Source organism: Schistocerca piceifrons, chromosome 6 (assembly GCF_021461385.2).
Source record: "Schistocerca piceifrons isolate TAMUIC-IGC-003096 chromosome 6, iqSchPice1.1, whole genome shotgun sequence".
Classification (NCBI taxonomy): Eukaryota; Metazoa; Arthropoda; class Insecta; order Orthoptera; family Acrididae; genus Schistocerca; species Schistocerca piceifrons.
In genome coordinates this window covers 552,868,815-552,880,979 of record NC_060143.1, presented here as the reverse complement: position 1 = coordinate 552,880,979, position 12,165 = coordinate 552,868,815, and positions in this window count along the sequence as shown.

Sequence of the window (12,165 nt, the reverse complement as noted above, 5' to 3'; positions counted from 1 at the left end):
GTCAGTACACCATCAGATTGCTCCATATCCCCTTCGAGGATCACCTATGCAATCTATGCCTGACATTACACACTCTACAAGCAGAAAGAAACTCAATTTTGAGAGTTATCTTTATTATCTAGTTCCTATATCTAAAACTAAAACAAAAATAAGAAAGCAGATAAAGAAAAGTGTTCTAAAATCACCACCTGACACTTGGCAATAATGATATTCTCGTAAGAGAATGCAAAAGAACTAGAGAAGAAGAAAGGAAAGGAAAAGCATAGAACCAGAATAAGGGGAAGAGAAGTAGGCCTAAGGAGACAAACAGGGCACAAGATTGAAGTGAATGAAGAAAATGAACCAAAAGTATGGAGAATGTGATGAAGAAGAGATTAGTGATGTCAAGGATGACAATCTGAAAAACATTGGATGCGAATATTACTCAAACTGGTTTCACTTAATGTGCACTGAACTCAAAGAATCATCATGTGACAGTCTCTCCTAAATGTTCATATAAATAAACATTAACCAGTAAAATATTGTGTTAAAGCAACTCTGACATATTTTCTCATAATTTTATGCTGACTGACTATTGGCAGGCAATTGGCTGACTACTGATTTTTTAAGGGTGAGCACTGGAGAATTCTGTTGAAATGTTTTGAACTTAGTTTTTAACTCATACTGTGTGTTTCAGGAGAACAATGAATTAAGTTTCATTTATTTATTTATTCATCCAAGGATCGCCTCAGAATGACAGAGAAATTGTCAATATAATACAGTGCCATCAATGGGCCAAAATACAGGGTGATTCTAAAATCACTATACATTTCAGTGATAGAGTAAGTCACTGTACATTTCAGTGATATAGTAATGGAATATTTGTTTCTTGCAGGTACTATGACAGAATGCTAACCAAAGAAGAACGAAACACAGTTGTTTCTGTTCGTCTTCGTGGAATGACGTATGAACAGGTGCGGACAGACTTTGCCCATCGATTCTGGAAAACAGGCCCCATCAGGCTTGCTATCAAGACCCTAGTCAATAAATTCCAGCATACTGGTAGTATTACAGATGAAGAACGTCCAGGGATGCCGGCCATAGTGCCAGACATCGTGCAACGTGTGCAGGATGCGATCACACGTAGCCCTTGTGCATCTACCAGGAGACATAGTATGGAGCTTGGTATTCCTCAAACCACTGTATGGAGAGTTCTTCATTACAAGCTGCACAAACATGTGTAGCATATTCAGGTTGTACGTAAGCTTGAAGTGGAGGACTATGCAGCCAGACAAGCTATGTCTCATGACCTGCTACAAGCTGTGGAAAATGATAATTTGATGCAAAATGTCTTGTTCAGTGATGAAGCTACATTTCATACCTGTGGACATGTGAACAGACACAACTGCAGGATCTGGGCAGATGAACAACCAAGTGTGCTGCAGGAGTAGCAACGGGACACAGCGAAAGTGAATGTGTGGTTAGGGCTAACGAGGTGAACAGTGTACGGGCCCTTCTTCTTCGCAGAACAAATTGTTACTGGAACCACATATCTAGATACGTTGGAACAATTTTTGGAGCCCCAGTTGATATCTGATGGGATTATGGATACTGTTGTTTCTCAACAGGATGGTGCACCACCCTATTTTGCCCTTGTTGTTCGGGATTATCTGAATCAAGCATTCCCTGACAGATGGATTGGTCATGCCTCTGCACGGATGTGGGCAACCCACTCTCCTGACTTGACACCCTTAGACTTTTTTTGCATGGGGGTTTATCGAGTCTAAGGTATGCCAGATGAAGATCCGCAGCATTGAACAATTAACACAGCAGATTCGAGCCGCAGCTGCTGAGATTACACCAGATGTGCTTGGGCAGGTTTTTCAGTCTGCAGTGGAGCACTGGAGGGGTGTGCCTAGACATGCAAGGTAGTCACATTGAAACGTATTGAAATTATGTCCTATTGTAACATAAGTTGTAGTGCCGTTACATATTGGTTAATAAATTTGTTTAAGTACAAAATATATAGTGACTTTAGAATCACCCTGTATAACACAAAGCATACATGACATGCTTTTAGAGGATAGGACAGGTAGCCTACAGGGATAGAATAGGTGGTCAGCTGTGACCTTCATTAAGGAATCATTTGCCTTAGTGATCCAGGAAAACCAAAATCAGGATGGCCAGACAGAGCAGCTCCATTCCCCCGAGTATGAGGTTAGTGTCCTAACAGCTGCACTGTCTCATTTGGTGTTCCTTAAACAAGTAATGTTTTTCATTTTACATACAAATTGTCCCATGCAGCTTGCAATATAAAACACATTTTTCTTCTCCACTGCCCACACACTCAGGACACCCACTGATGACTCTTGGATTGCCTCCAGTCACTTGTTGTGTAAAATGTAGTTCTGCTCTTCACTACCACTAGCACTAAGATACCCATTGATGGCTCTTGGACTGAGAAGATGCTGCTGTGCCCTTGGCTAAATTCAGGACTCCATATTCAGCTGTGTACTACTTTCTACCTGAAAAACTACGTCAACAGACATTACTATCATGCATTACATGTCTTGATACATGATCACTGTGAAAGCAGTAAAACATAATCAAGTACTGAAATGTGACAAGATGCTGTAGTTATCCCTTTTCATTACCATCCACTACTCTGGGTTCTCTAAGTAATCTTTAATTGTTTAATATGCATTACTTGTGAAAATACAGGGTATGATCTACAAATAGTAGGAGACTGAGTTAATTTAAATTTTTTTATTGAACTAACTGGTACAAACCCTTAGTATTCCTCAAAGTAGCAGCCTTGTGCTTCGAAACAATGCATATAATGTGATTTCCACTGCATGTACACTTTCTGGAACTCGCTTTCCGTTGTCCTCTTTAGAGATGCCGTCACGGCATTTTGAATATCTTCTATGCAGCCAAATTGGTGTACCTTGAGTTCCCGCTTGAGCCGGGGAAAGAGGAAGATGTCCGCCAGTGACAGATCTGGACTTTAGGGAGGGTGAGGCAATGTGGCAACCCTTGGCCAGGTGTTCCAACACCTGCAGCATGCAGTGGCACAGCGCATTGTCATGGTGCAGTTTCCAACAAGTGGTGATGTCTGGCCACACTCAGAGGATGCATTTGTGTAACCTTTCAAGCACTTCCATGTAAAATTTAGCATTCACAGTTTGTCCAGGTGACACAAACTCATGGTGAACCACACCATGATGGCCAAAAAAGCAGATGAGCATGGTTTTGAACCTTGACTTGCTCATTTTGGCTTTCTTCAGATGCGGGGAATTGGCGATGTACCAGTCAGTGCTCTGGTGTTTGGTCTACAGTTTGTACTTAAAACACCACAATTCATCACCAGTAAATACATTGTGAAGAAAATTTGGGTTTTCGTGGACACAGTTCAGAATTTCCCAGTAAATTTGCACATGATTCAATTTTTGTTCATCACTCAAGATTTTTGGCACAAACTTGACACACACCTTTCTCATGGCCAAATCCTTGGTAACAATTTTCTGGGTGGTATCAAATAAAATCTCCAACTCATCAACCAGTAGACGAATGTCTAAGCTCTGGTTGGAGTTCAGAAGCACCTTCACTTTGGCCACATTTTCATCAGTCCTTGAAGTTGATAGGCGACCAGCATGCCAGTCATGTTCGAGGAGCTCCTGCACCTCCAGAACAGCTTGTGCCCTCAAAGACTGTTGAGTGGCTCAGGGCATATCCCTGTAGGTGTCCTTAATCAATCCAAGGGTCTCCATGGTGGTTTTCCCGATTTTCATGTAGAATTTGATGGCATAGCGCTGCTCGAGATTTTTCACCATCTTGAAATGCTACCACACTACTGAATGAAAGACCACAAAAAATTGACATGCTCACTCTCTGCTTCCCTGCAGGTGACTGGAAAAAATATCTGAATATCTCTCTCTCTCCAGAAGGCTCCCCACTATCACACTCAGGTGGTCCGAACCCCCTCCACTGCTTCATTCGCATTACAGAAATTCATACCTACTACTTATTGATCACACTCTGAATATGTCAACAGTTTTTAATAATGTTTAGAATGACTAGTTATTATGGTTAATATATGTATTAACTAGCTGACTCCTGGCATAGTAACCCTAGTTTTTTGAATTTAACTTTCAGTTTTAGTTTTTATGATGAGAAGTGCATTAAATGTGGCAAAGTGTGTTTAAACATGGCGCAAATTTAAACATTAGATTACATTACAGGTCAGTCTGCCACTACAGCCTTTATTTGGGGTTCAAGAAAATAACATTAAACAAATACTTATATCATGCTTTCATCCCCAAGGAAATTTGCCAGAATGTATTTTTTGAGCATTCAGCCGGTTCATTAGGACATATGCAAACAATAATCAAGCTAGATTATTAGAATATTTAAGTCTTTATGAGGAGATGTTCTGACAGTCTGCCACTTTACAATACATGAATTACACCAATAGAACTCATAAATAATGTGAATGAGAGCACTGTATGGATTGATCTCTTCATCTTGTATGCAGAGATATGAGTTCCTGGAAGGAAAAAGTAAGGAGAGTTTTAACTTCACTTACTCAACAAGCAACTCTAAGGAAGATCTATTATGGCAGAGAATTATGACAAGTGCAGAAGTACCACATAGTAGATTATATTTTGCTGAAAACTCACCAAAAGCTGTCACTTCTTTGAAAGAAAAACTGCAAATGGTAGCTGTTATACATGGGTCCCTCTAAGATTACAGGAATTCCACATGAGGGGAGTTATTTTCTGACACACCCTAGAACCAATAAGATTGAGGGGTTGTATGCCCATCATGATCTGAAGAAATACTTTCACAATTGAAAGACAAGATTGCCCTCACTGAATAAATGTTTAGTACTAAATTTAACTGTTAGTTATGAGTTGAATCTTAATTAGCAAGTGATAATGATAAAAGAGTTGATGATATTTCAGACAATTAAGCAGAGACTTAAAATAGTCATATTAGAAAGAATTAAACATACCAGAAGAAAGTTTAGAACAGTGATGGATAAATGAGTACTGATCTGACTTATCAATTATTTCGGTGAAATGCGTTATATTGCTAGGCACTGCTCTGACTGGAGTACTAAACTTGTTAGCAGATATATATAATTATGTAAATAATAGTTGTAAGATGATTTAAAAACAAACAAACCCTGCAGTGTTACTAGTTACTAATTATTAGTTGGCCACAATATTATTACACCTTAGAGTGAGGGTGCTTCAGTCAGCTTATTGTGACTTTTTTACATGATATTTCATGTGAACACAGAGGACCACTTGATAGCGTATGCACAGCTGCCCTGACAACACTCACAGTGAGTTGCATTTTCCTTAGTTGCCACTGCTCTTGTTTACTGTAATGTCATCACATGTATTCCGTAATAGACACGGAATGCCAAGTGCAGTAATATCATGGTCAGATAGTACTTGGTGAGTACACAATAATGTTGAGCATAAGCAGTAAAATTATAATGAGTAATTTAACTATGTAGATCAAGAAACAAAATGACGTGCTTTATTTCTTTAAGACAGTTGCATTTAATAATTAAGAAAAAAGGTAAATACATTTTCTGTAAGATACTAGCATGATGATGGTTAGCTAATGAAACTGTAACACAGGTTTATTCATTCAAATAATTCTTATGTTGTTATGTTGTGAACACTTTATTACAAGATCATTGTATGTAGTGGTCAAGCTACATGTATAATCACTGAAAATATCTAATCAGCACTTCTGGAATCCATAAATAAAGGTCTCAGCTCAATATAAATCCAGTATAGATGCCAATCTGAAATTATTCAAAAATTTATGTTACCACAGGTAGTGGTAAAAAAGGATTTCAATATATTACTCTGTAAAACCTTGTCAATGTTAGTTTTAAGTAAAGCAAGCAAGTTTTGCAGGAATATAATTTTGTTGTTTCTTGTGTTTTTGGAAATTGCTCAGCTTTGATCTGTGATTTTTCCTTTGTGTTTAGTTTCCCTATCCAACTGTTTCATGTGATCCAACAATGTGATGCTGTATGAGAAAACATGAGAGACTAGAAAAAATGAGTACCCTATTGTGCCTACTGTTCATTGGCAAACTTTTCTACCCAAAGTCTAATCATTCACCTGGGTCCAGTCTCATCTCACAACGCCACCACATCAGCCAAATCCTCAGTCTGTCATGTCCGATCATTCTGCAACAATGTTCAACCTACAACCATAGCATAACCAATATGAACCATTTTCATCTCAATTTTGTAAAGCAAGAATAAAATTCATACTATGTAACATCTGTAACCACTGATGTAATAATACGACATTCACAAGAATTCCCCAACAGTTACTTGTTTAAAGTATAAGGAGAATATTGAATTCTAGACATTAAAGCAAGTGTTAAGTACATGATGTGTTACTTTAGATTAGATTAATTGTTCATTCCATAGACCCATAAAAGGGGGAATCCTCCTGGGCGTGGAACATATCAAAAATGTAACTAGAAAAACTTGAGTTTCATTAATTTTAATGATCCTCAGTCAACAAACAGTAAAATTATGTACATGAAATAAATTTAAACTTCTAATATTTACAGGTTTAATACTTACATCTGCTTTCATTAAATCCATCATTCAGACATTTGCTAATTTCTTGGCTATTACAACCAAGTATTCCGCCCCTCGTGGTCTCGTGGTAGCGTTCTCGCTTCCCAAGCACGGGGTCCCAGGTTCGATTCCCGGCGGAGTCAGGGATTTTTCCTGCCTCGAGATGACTGGGTGTTGTTGTTTCGTCTTCATTATCATCATTCATCTCCCTTACGGTTGGAGGAAGGCAACAGCAAACCACCTCCATTAGGACCTTGCCTAGTAAGGCGCTGCGGGTCTCCCCCATCGTTCCCCTACGCTCTGTAAAGAAGCATGGGACTTCATTTTCATTTTTTTCATTGTCAAAAATTAAAGTAAATTATTCATTTCAGTGATTCTCAGTTAAGAACAATCAGATTATGTACAAGATTTAAAACTAAACTTCCACTATTTACAGACTTAAGACTTTCATCTGCTTTCCATACATCCATCATTCACACAGTAGGTAGTTACTTGGCAGTTACAACCAAGTATTGTCAAAAATTAAAGAATAATAAATTTTCATTAAAATGGTCTACTGCACTTGTTGAGAAACTCGTGGATGGAATAGAAGGAGTTGGCCACTAAAATTCTTTTAAATTATGTTTAAATTGTGCCTTGTCTGAAACTAAACTCTTAATGGTTGCTGGTAACTTATTGAAAATATGTGTTGCTGAATACTGGACTCCTTTCTGGGCAAGAGTAAGTGATTTTAAATTTTTATATATATTATTCTTATTCCTAGCATTGATACTCTGTACTACGCAGTTGGTTGGAAAAAGAGATGTATTATTTACAACAAACTTCATTAAGGAATAAATATACTGAGAAGCTCTGGTTAATATGCCCAATTCTTTGAATAGGTTTCAACATTATGTTCTTGGATTTACACTACTCTTTACTCTTATTATATGCTTCTGTACTCTAAAAATTTTTTCTCTGTTTGTGAAGTTACCCCAAAAGATGACGCCATATGACATAATGGAGTAAAAATAAGCAAAATATGCCAGTTTTTTTTTAATATTTATATCTCCTATGTCTGTCATCATTCGCATTGCAAACACTGACTTGTTTAGATGATTTAGCAGTTCATTAGTATGTTGCTCCCAACTGAATTTATTATCAAGTTGTAATCCCAAGAATTTTACACTCTCAACTTCTCCTATTTCCATGTCAACATATTTTATTCACACACCAGAAGGAAATCGCTTGGAAGTTATGAACTGCATATAGTGGGTCTTTTCAAAGTTTAATGACAGTGAATTGGCTATGAACCACTTATTAATGTCAGTAAAAATTTGATTAGCTGCCCTTTCTAAATTTATATTTGATTTACTATTTATTGCAATGTTTGCATCATCTGCAAATAAGACAAACTTGGCATCTGGTAATGTAACAGATGACAGATCATTAATATACACAAGAAACAGTAGTGGACCTAGTATGGAAACACTAAGTTGAAAACACTAAGTTGCGCGTAGTAATTGCTTTCTTGAAAGCAATTCTTCAAGAAAAAACTATTGTACTATTTATATCAGTTGTTTTAGACTTTCATGTTAATGTAAATAAAAAACTGTGTAACTTCCTACTGAATGAAATGCCACAATGCAACTTTTACAACTTACATGTACCATGTTCGGTCAGTGCTGTTGGGCTCTTTAGAGACCTGTTTCGATGGAGTTTAGAGTTAATGAACCATGTTACATGAAAGTAAAGCCCCACAAGACTACTTCTGAATAGCTGCTTCCATATTAATGCCAATAATTTCAAGATGGCAGTATGAGTTATTATTCTGGTGTCATACATAGGTATTGTTATTATATTTCTGCCACAATTTCTGATGTGAATTATGACATTGTTATGTAAATAAGAGAGACATGATTTGCCTCCTACCTTTTATCACTGCTTCTTCTTCTTCTTCTTCTTTGTTAGTTTTCTTGCTCAAACCAACTTAGCATGTAAGAATCCTTGTATTAATATTTAAGATAATGAATAATAGTAACTGTAATCTATACCTTTGTCTATGTTTCACTTTTAAAGCTCTGTGTTAACCCTTGTCAATACTAATAACAAGACTTGTCTTTTTCAGTATAATTAAAGTTGGGAGGAGATCAGTTTTGTAACATGTCAATTTGATCCAACCATGCACCGTTATGTGCAGATTTGCTTTACTCAGAAAAGCAGAACATTTGCAGTCTAAATTTATTTCATGAAGTCCAATCTATGCTAATCAAAATTATTTTTTGAAATATTTCATGAAGCCTTCAGCAGCCATTCTCTATATTTCATGTATAATTATATGATTTTGGCCTTAGGCCATTTTCAAGTATCTAAAATGGAAGCATTATACGTTATATACATTAGTGACTCTTGTGATTCTGAATTAGCAACAAGTCATATCTGTAGATGTACTAGGTGCATTATAACTTACTTTATGGATGATTTTTAAATTTGACATGCTTCCTAGTTTGGTTGAAGACTGTGGGGCACCCATTGGGCACACACTTTGCACATGTGCAGTCATTCTTTCATGATGGTGCGAACACTTCCGATACTCAGCTGACCATGGTGGCTATGGCTTTCACTGTCACTCAGCGGTCCTGGGTAATGAATGCATCCACCACCTGCATGATGTCATCAGTAAGGCAGTGTGATGCTGCAGACTGTGCGTCATCGGCTAACAACACCCGTCCTTCCCTGAAGCACTTGTGCCATGCCTTGACCCTTGCAAGAAACATGCAGTGTTTGCCTTACACTTGTGACATGCATCGATGAATGTCTGTTTCTCCTACTCCTTCTGCTGTCAGAAAACAAACAACACCTCTTTGCTCTTCTGTTGACACCTCCATGTCACTGTTTTCAATGCGAATGACAGCATTGGACGATTGATGCATGCTGCTGTTAGCTCTGTATAGTCACGTGACATGCATGTGTGCCCTCTAGTGACGGGCTGTTAACTTCCACGCTCTGGTTGGAACCACACCTCATTACACACACCACGATATTACCCTCCCGTCACTGGTTTGCACTTTCCAGACTCCGGGTCGTCTCTTTTTGAATGCCCTTCATAAATTATGCCATGTATGTTGTTGCTGTTATGACTCCATATTATGTTCATAAAATAAATCTGAGATGGTTTACATTATTTCAGGAACATGTTACTTTTGAGCAGTTGTTGCAAAGCTCTTGTATATAACGCTCATGTTTTAATGTATTTAACACTAGGAAGATTATAATTATTTTACAGAAATTTGTTAATTAACCTGCACATGCTTTTGTTGTCAATTACATATAATATTTGTTCACCACTGGTAAAAATATGTGTGTAATTTCTTTAAACTAACTTGTAAATATTTGTTCTTTTATTGTGGGAGCATGTCATTTTTGAATAGTTGGTACAAAGATTTTTTTTATTTGAAATCTATTACAGTACTTTAACGAAACAGTACTGAAAACTATGAGAGTCAAGTAAAAACTGCTATATAGTTGTGTGATGTTTTGCATTACAGTCGTATTTTTTAATGATTATAGCGACGATTTTACATTCTATGGATCTGTAATGCTTAGTCACAGAACTGGTAAGAAGCTGTCTAGGAATTTCCCATTTGGAAGGTCTTTTTGCTCATTTAAAACTCTGTCTGACTGATCTTTTATATGGATGTAAATTTAAATATCTTCAATTACATCCATGTTTTTTTTCTTCCATTACAGCTATGATTTTTCCTTTCTATTACTTATGTAATATTTGAAGTGATCCATCTATATTAGGTATTTTGTGGTTGGTGTCTTTTAAATGTATAGCAAAAGTGGATGGGTTATTGTCACTTATTGTTGCATGTTCTTTAAATCAGGTACTGACTTTTCTTGAGCATTCTTCACAGTTAATTTTGTAGATTCCTGATTGCGAAAACAGTTCTGATTTAGTTGGTATGCGTCTCAGTAATCATTGTAGATTGTTAGTGGTCCTGTAACTGTTGTATAATTTTATATTCTTGAAACATCAAGTAATTGTGTTGGAAATAATTGGTAGATATGACCATACAAGAACTTTATTTTTCTGTGGCTTTTTTTTGTCTCTGGTTAAATTTCAAAACAAAAGCATATGAATGTTAATTAGTAAATTTCTGTAAAATAATTATAATCTTCCTAGTGTTAAGTACATTAAAACATGGACCTTGTATATAAGAGCTTTGCAACAACCTCTTGAAAGTAATGTGCTCCTAAAATAGCATAAAACGTCCCAGATTTATTTTGTGAGCGTAACATGGAGGCACAGCAGCAATGACGTACATGGCATACTTCACTACTAAAAAATCATCCATAAAGTAAGTTATAATGTGCCTAGTATATCTAAATATGTGACTTATTCCTATATAAAAATCACAAGTGTCACTAAATCAAACAATGGAAAATCCAGGATGGAATGTGACGATATTATGAAACAGAAAGTTGCTACTCACCATATAGAGGAGATGCTGAGTCGCAGATAGACACAACAAAAAGACTCTCAAAATTAAAGCTTTTGGCCAATAAAGCCTTCATCAGCAATAGACAACACACACACACACACACACACACACATACATACACACACACACACACACACACACACAACTGCAGTCTCAGGCAACTGAAATCACACTGCCAGTGTCACTGCAAGTGTCACTAATGTATCCAGTGTATAATGCTTCCAGTTTAGTTACTTGAAAATGGCCTAAGGCTGAAACTGTACAATCGTACATCAAATAAAGAGAATGACAGCTGACGGTATCGTGAAATCTTTCAAAAAAATTCATGGCAGCTACAGACTGTATCACACTGAAAATTATGCAAAATTATTTGTTGCATTGTGTTTAATACAACCACAAGCTGCAGTCACTAGACCTATTTGTTCACCAACAATGGTTTGGCACCTGACTACCAACACATCCAGTGAACAAATCAAAGTAGACCATTCACAGTAGAAATTTTAATGTAGCAGCATTACTCAGTTTAATTCTGATTTATGCATTTGATTCCTGCAATGGTCACTATGCCTCATCATGACTTCCAAATAATCAAGATTCAGAAGAATGTTACATCAGCAATTTTCTCAATTTTAGTTTCTCTCTCTCTTTTTGTTATTACAGGTGACTTACAGATGAACAGGCATAGATAGAGTGTGTAGACTGGTAACACACAATATCCTGTTGCAGAGCATCCTCTACAATGTGAAGTCTTGATCTTGGTACCTGTTTCACCACATATTCCATCTGGATTCTTTCCCCAGACCAGTTTTCTTGGAACTCTGTAGGTGGAGACAGGCATTAGAATATGTTCTTGGTTCTCACCATCCACCTGGCATTAATTTATGTCAGTTTCTTTGGTCTCAGCTTTTCTTCTCAGTAACTATTCCTTTATTCACTTGCTTTTAATTTTCTATGGTTTTTATTTTCTTATCTGTCTATTTTTCCCTGCCTCCCACCTTTATCACATATAATATACTTAACTCTCCACTCTTATTAACTCATGCACAGTGTTTCTTCAGTAATCTCTGATTAGTTTAT